Source organism: Sarcophilus harrisii, chromosome 6 (genome assembly GCF_902635505.1).
Source record: "Sarcophilus harrisii chromosome 6, mSarHar1.11, whole genome shotgun sequence".
Lineage (NCBI taxonomy): Eukaryota > Metazoa > Chordata > Mammalia > Dasyuromorphia > Dasyuridae > Sarcophilus > Sarcophilus harrisii.
The window spans coordinates 102,993,689-103,001,500 of NC_045431.1; the positions used below are offsets into that span (position 1 = coordinate 102,993,689).

General features: G+C 37.1%; 1 pseudogene; it reads right to left on the reverse strand.

The window, feature by feature from the left end:
- Positions 1 to 1,068: 1,068 nt before the first annotated feature.
- LOC100933758 lies at positions 1,069 to 2,393 on the reverse strand (annotated as a pseudogene).
- Between the last annotated feature and the right edge of the window lie 5,419 nt (positions 2,394 to 7,812).

Here is a 7,812-nt window from a genome sequence, read left to right on the forward strand (position 1 = left end):
AATTCATAGCTGTATGTTCAGGAAAACCACCAGGTTGCCTGATATAATGTGGAAGCAAATCTTGCTGATTCTACCCAGCAAATTAAAGAAAAAACCAAAATCAAACAAAAAAAAAAAAAAAAAGAAAAGAAAAGAAACCAAAACAAAACAAAACAAAAATCCAATACATACAAAAAAACTAGGTATATAAGGGTGATGGAGAAGAAAAAGATGGGAAGATTTCTGGTCCCTCTAAAGAACTCTATTTTCAAACAGAATAAAGTATCATCTTGAATTACTTCTACAAGAACTCAGCAACTTGATTCACTTAACTTCTATACATCTAAGTAGTTATTGTTGAATACATTCAGTATTCACATTTCTAGACAGAATTAAGCCCCGGTATAGGAAGCCCTGCTCTGGGAGGGGAAGTGGGAATGAAATTCAGAGACTTCTTGCCGCCCATGTCTGTCTGGGTATGCAGCTGGCGGGTGGGGGATGGCAGGGGTGTTGGGACCTCTGATGGGGCAGCCTGAGAAAAGCGGTGATGAGTGGGGGGGTGTCGTAGGGACAGAAGCTTTCAAAAGCAAAAAGGTTGGGAAAGGGAAGGGACTGGCCTGTTATGAAACATTAAAAATATATATATTATATATATGTACACCTGTCAAGTCATTAGTAGGACAAGAACTTAGAGAACAGGAGAGAAATTAGGCATGTTCTGTCCTGATCTGCTCCCTAAAGTTAGGGATGTAGAAAGTCATTACCATGTAGCTAGAGGCAGTGGGACTGCTCATGTCCACAATTCGGATTTTCATCTCCCTGTAAAACCTGCACCAAGTCTTTGACTGCATGCATGGGGAGCCCAGATTTGTCTGTTCGCAAAAACATACAAAATAACTAGAAATAGAAAAGGTTTTGGTAACCTAAGGCCATCTGCGCAAGCCTGCCGGGGAGGGAACCTGTAGCAAATTGTTTATTTTTTTTTTTTAAATACTACAGTGAAAAGGCATTTTAATAGATTTAAAAACATCAGAAATAATCCACTAAGATTAGGTGTAAACCATCCCTCCCCCCCCCCCCCCAAAAAAAAAAAAAAACTAATTCCCTTCGAGGGGACTTTGTCCAGCGAAGCACGGATCAGTGTTTGAGCCACGGGTGGGCTTCCAGGGAAGCTTTGCTGCGATCACCATAGTCATACAGCAGCTCTTCGCCAGCTTTGATGTCCCTGGAGGCGATGAGGATGAGGTGAGGCACGCCGTCAATGTCGTGGAGTTTGGTTTGGCAGTTACCCCACTTGCTGTGATTGATCAGTCTTCCGAGACGATCTGTTTCTCGAGTGGCATCCACACAGTAGGTTTTGCTCAGGTACTGAAAATAGTACATGTAGCAGCCAGTGGAAGGATCCTGAGCATAGAGAGCCTCGCGTTTTTTGGCGTCAGTGTTCTCAATGAGGTCCCCGTGATACTCTACCACAAACTCCCCTCTTGTAAACTGTTTAGTGGCGATCACTCCTCTGCCTTTGCCATCGATGATATCGATCTTCATGCCTTCTTCCTTTCCGCTTTCAATCAGTTCGTCAAGTCTTCTCTTTTCTTCCGACTGTATCTCGGCTTTGCTTTTTCGGGAGCTCCGTCTCACGGGATAATAGTCAGTGACTTTGCGATTCTGTTGCGTTTTTCCCTGAGCTTTTCTCCTTGAGGCCTGCTTGGTTTGGGGGGGGTTCTTCAGGGCGTGCTTCACGCCGGCGGCATCAGCAGCGTTGGCGGGCAGCGCCATGGCTTTGGGGTTTCCTGCAGCTATGGATCTGTGGTTGGGAAGGGGCTCCAGAAAATCCCTCTTCAATTCTCTGCCTTTCTGCTCTTCTGAGTCCATAGTGCTCGCTGATGCGTAGTCGCCAGTCCTTTTCTCCTCTCCTTTCTTGTGCAATTCCGTTAAGGCTTTCCCCTGGTATTTGACGTCATGATGTGCAACAGAATTTTCCTCCTGGAATGGAGGACAAGTTCCAGAGGATCTGTGGGAGCTCATGTAGGAATAGATCTTTGACTGGCCCATAAATACATTCTCCCCGTTGGTCCTGGGCCGCGCTGGGTTCCTTCGGTCCATAGTCTCCGGATCCGGAACGGGGGCCGCTGTTCCTCCGGGCGGAGTCGCCGCTGCCGCTGCCGCAGCCGCCTCCTCCGCGCGCGTCTTGGACATCTTCTTGCCTCTGGCCATGGCCCCCAGCCTCAACTGCACCTCCTGAAATCTCCCGGGAAACCGAAGCTTTCCGGGGGGGGGAAAAAAAAAAAAGGCCCAGCTGTCTTACTGAGACTTGGTTCTATTTGAGAAGGAACCAGGACACACTCAGTGACTGAGAAGCAATGGGGCAGGAATACTGCTGTCTGTCAACACTTACAGGAGGGTTTGGGGTTCCAGGGCAGAAGGAAGAACTGAAATGGCAAAAAAAAAAAAAAAAAAAAAAATCTCCTGATTACATCTAAAAGAGATTCTGTGAGGAAAATCTACAAAAATATCATAGCCAAATTCTGAAACACCCAGATCAAGAGGAAAATTTTATTAGAAACAAGGGAAAAAAATCAATTATGGGTGGAGCCACGATTAAAATCCCACAAGACCTAGCAGCAGCTGAATTAAAAGGCCACCGGTCTCAGAATAAAATATATACATAGAAACACACACACACACACATATATATATATATAAAATAACTGTTTATATTTTATATGTGGAAATGTAAACCATATGTCTAAAGTTGTCATTAGTAATTGGGTAGCTGGAAAGAAAGATTTGAATAGAAATGAGTATGATGATTCTAAAAAGCATGTAGGAAACAGCAAAAAATAAAAGTAATTATGTTATATAAATGAGGTGCAAAAGCAAGAACTGACAGAGAAATTAGGTAGGGAAAAGGGTTGGTAGTTCTGAAATCCTACTCACATCAGGATTATTAGATTAAAGAAGGAACAATACAAATATATGTATATATGTATTTTTATATACATATATTTTTATAAAAAATCCTCTAAATTTATAAAGAAACAAGAAAAGGAAGGAATAGGGTAAAGGGGGAATACAGAAGGGTCTAAAAAGGATGGGATAAAGAGGAAGGAAAAATATGGGGAAGAAGATAAAGGAAAAATCCTTGGAGACAGAGTAGATGAAGTAATAGCAAGGCAAAGTAGCAGATAAAAATAAAGCAGAATAATCAGTAGGGACAGGAAATAAGAGATATACACAAATATAATGATAATGATCAGGAGTAGAAAAAAACATCAGTAGAAACCATTTATCTCAAAGTTAAAGCTAAAATAAATTTAATCAAAAAAGAAAATTAGAGAAACTACATTATATATCAGTTATATTAATATTGTTTCAGACTATTTAAAATAACTAGATAGTATAAGTATAGAATATTGCTTACAGGAAATGATAAATTGGTAGATTTCAAAAAATATGGAAAAACTTAGACTTATGAAGAATTTTGTTAGCTACCTTCAGAGAAACAGAGATCAAATAAATATAATATTGCCTTACATAAATGTATATGAATTTATGTGTGTGTGTGTACATGCATGTGTATATCCATACATGTATGTGTATGTATATGTGTGTATATCAACATTTAATTGTAGCCTCCTTAGTGGAGATGGGGTGAGAGGAAAAAAGAAAAAAAGAATAAAGTAAAAAGAGTTCAGCAGAAAAAAAAAAAAAGAAAACCCACAAAGAAGCAAAGATGAACAGCTCTGAACACAATGTGTAATATTTATAAGGTTTCTTGAAATAGAAATGTCTCATATTTTGAGTCCTCTCATGTTCTACTGTGCATATGACAATGGTTTTTTTTCCTATTTTCTATTTTGTTTCTTTTTTCATTTTGTATTTCTTATACATAAATAACTTTTTGTTAAAATAGAGAAGAAAAATTAAGGAAAACTGCTCTGATATCCTAGAACCAGAAGGGAAAATAGAAATTGAAAGGATACACTAATCATTTCCTAGAAGAGATCCCAAATGAAAATTCCTAGGAATATTACAGCCAAATTCCAGAATTCCCAGGTCAAGGGGAAAAAAATATATTGTGAGCAGCCAGAAAGAAACAATTCAAGATCAACAAAAAACAACAATGCAAATATACAGTCAGGATAACACAAGATTTAGCAGCTTCTATATCAGAGTAAAAGACTTGGGATATGATATTCAGAAGGCAAAAGAGCTAGTGTTACAATCAAGAATTACCTATCAAGGAAAATTGAGTATAATCTTTTAGGGGATATGGATATAGAGGACTTTCAAGAATTCCCAAAGAAAAAATCAGAACTGAATAAAAAATTTGACTTTCAAATATAAGACTCAAGAGAAGCACAAAAATATAAACAAGAAAAAGAAATCTTAAGGAGTTCAATAAGTTTAAACAGTTTGCATTTCTACAGGGAAAGATATTTCTAACTCCTAAGAACTTTCTTAATATTAGGGCAATTAAAAGGAATAGCTATATAGACAGAGTACATGGGTATGAGTTGAATATGATGGGTGTCAACATATTTTGGATACTCTATTTCCCAAAGCTGAGGCCCAAAGGCTGTGCTATTTGTTTGACATAACAACAATCCTTTTGTGCTCTGGATGATCTCACTCTCTAGCAAAGTATTTCTCTGACCAGCATAAGGTACTTACTAAGGGATTTATGATTTTCATATTAATCAATAACTGTTTAAATTTGTTGGAGCTTTTCCTATTTCCCAGGGACCTGAGAATCATCCATTACACCTCCTGACATGCTCACAATTCCTATTTCTTGTAGCTTTCAAGTGAACCAAATCAGGTACTACATACCTGTTCTATTGCTAACTGATTTTGCCCCAGCATGTTAATCCCTCCTCCTCAGGAGGACTTCTATTAGCATGCATTTTCCTTACTTTGAAATTAATTAAATTTTTGTTTGATCCCTGACTCTCCTCCTGTCTCTAGCCTACTGTTAGATTCTGACCATCCATTGGGTAGAGGCCAGTTCCAGACTGGTTGACATGGGATATATATATTTTTTAAATTAACCAGTGAGAAAGAAGAATGCATTGAGAGAAGGGGAAGGGAGAGGTAGAATGGGATAAATTATCTTACACAAAAGAGGCACAAAAGAGCTTTGAAAGCAGAAGGGAAAATGAGGGAGAAGGTCTTGAAACTTAATGTCATCAGAATTGACTCAAAGATGGAATAAAACACACATTCAGTTGATTATAGAAATCTAGGTAACCCTACAGGAAAGAAGAAGGATGAGGGAATAAGAGAAGGATAGGAGAAAAAAGCTGATAGAAAGGAGAGCACTTTGGGGGAGGGTGTAATCAGAAGCAAAATACTTGAAGATAGAGTGAAAAGAGAGAGCAGGATAAATACAAGGAAACAGTATGGAGGGAAATTCACAATTAGTAATTATCACCATGAAAAAAGTTTATAGTAAGTTTCTCTGATAAAGGCCTCATTTTTCAAATATATAGAGAAATAAGCCAAATTCATAAAATTAAGAGTCATTCTCCAATTGATAATCAAAGGATATGAACAGGCAGTTTGCAGATGACATTAGTCATATGAAAAAATGTCCTAAGTGACTATTGATTAATGAAATACAGATTAAAATAACTGAGATATCACCTTATAACTATAAAATTGACAAAATATTGGAGAAGAGGTGGGAAAATTGAAACGTTAATGCATTGTTGGTAGAGTTGTGGACTGATTCAATCATTTTAGAGAGCAATTTAAAACTGTGAATATTTAGGTCAATCGAACTATGCATATTTTGAATCAGAAATACTATTATTAGGTCTGTATCCCAAAGAAATTTAAAAAAAAACGGGAAAATCATCTAAATGTACAAAAATTTATAGCAGCTCCTTTTGTGGTGACAAAGAATTAGGGAGGGAAGGAGGAAGGAAAGAAGGGAGGGAGGGAAAGAGGAAGTGAGGGAAGAAAGAAGGGAAGAAAGAGGAAAAAGAAAATCCCTGTTAATTGGGGAATGACTGAACAAGTTGTAGTACATGATTGTAACAGAATATTATTATGCTATAAGAAATGATGAGCTATAATATGCTCTCAGAAAAAGCTAAGAAGACTCACATGAGCTAATGCTAAGTATAATGAGCAGACCCAAGAGAATATTTTACATAGTGACATAATTATTTGCTAATCAACAACTTTGAATGATTTAGCTACTCTCAACAAGACTAATGATCTAAGACGTGATGAGAAATGCTATCCAATCCCAGAGAAGTATTTTAAATTTTTTTTCCCTGTTGTTTCTTCTTCTCTTTCTCCTTCTCTTCCTCCTCCTCCTTCTTTTCTTCCTTCTTCTCCTCCTTCTCTTTCTTCTTCCTTCTCTTTCTCCTCCTCCTCTTCCTCTTCCTTTTCTCTCTCTTTTATATATATTATTAAATAATATATTACATTATATATATTATACTTATATAAATAATATAATATATATATATAGAAAAGAAACAATCAAGGAGCTGATCTCAAGTGCAAATTGCAAAATGGAAAATCTTCAATTACAAACTCAGTGTAGAATATTTTAACACTCATTCTCTTCTATAATCATGATTCCAAGGACACAAAAATTTCAACACTTTGTGTTTTATCCAGTTTGATTTGCCACAATGTATAGACAAAAGTCATTCCAAACCCAACTCAATTGTATTCATCCTTTTAGGGATCCTGATTCTTTATTTTCTCCATCCCCATTTCTCTCCATCCCTTGGCCAGATTCACCCTCCTTTCAAAGATCTCTGTAGAGAACAGGTTTTGAAAAAATGCCTCCCTTCTCTTGACATAGAGGAGAATGTTGACATTGTCAGATGCAATCATCATGTTACTGACTGGTTTTGTGTAATTTCTTTGTTACATAGGATAAGTTCACGCATCCTTAAATAATCACTCATAGAATCATAGATTTAGATCTGGAAGGAGTCTCTAAGATCATTTTATCCAATCTCCCCCACGTTCCCCTGCATTCTGACAATTTTATAGATGAGAAAACAAAGGCCCAGGGTAATTGAAATGTACAAGCTCACGAGGTATTGGATATGGAATTTGACCCCAGACTCTAGAGCCAGTGTTTCTACCACCGTACCCTAGGAAGAAGGCAACTTGGGATACGTTTGAAAGAGTAGTACTGGCTCTAGAAGGAGAGGATCTGAATTCAAATCTCACCGAAAGTATTTATTACCCCTGTGATCTTCTCCAAGTCACTTAACTTCCCTGGATCTCACTTTCCTCATTTGTAAAATGAAGAATTTGGTCTCTTCTAACTCTAACTCTATGATCCAACAATTGTGATATAAAAACAAAAGATTCAATAAAAGTAATTTTTTGAAGTAAGGAAAGCAATTTATCCAAGCAAACAGAAATCAGAGAAGTTACACAAATTAGAATATGTAAATATATATACAAAGACTGGATGACCTGTTCATCAACTAGATAAAATCTCAGATAAAACCAGGAGAGAGAGAACAATCACAACTAGAAGAAAAAAACTAATGTGTTTTTGAGAAAATAATTAAGATTCTCTGCAAAAAAAATTCAATTCCAAACAATTAGCATTTGCTACTTCTCTATTGCTTTAGTTTGATACTCCCCAATTTAAAAGCACTTTCTTTGCCCCATGGGATGCAAGATTCCGGTCCCATCCCAAGGTTATGCCTCTGCTTTTTGTTTGTCTGTTTTTTACATGGCTCAGTTTCCAAACTCTCAACTTTTGATCTGACTAAACTTATTCATTAAATAGTAAAAACAGTTTACACTTTTAGAGTGATCTAAAATTTATAAAGGACTTTGCTACTG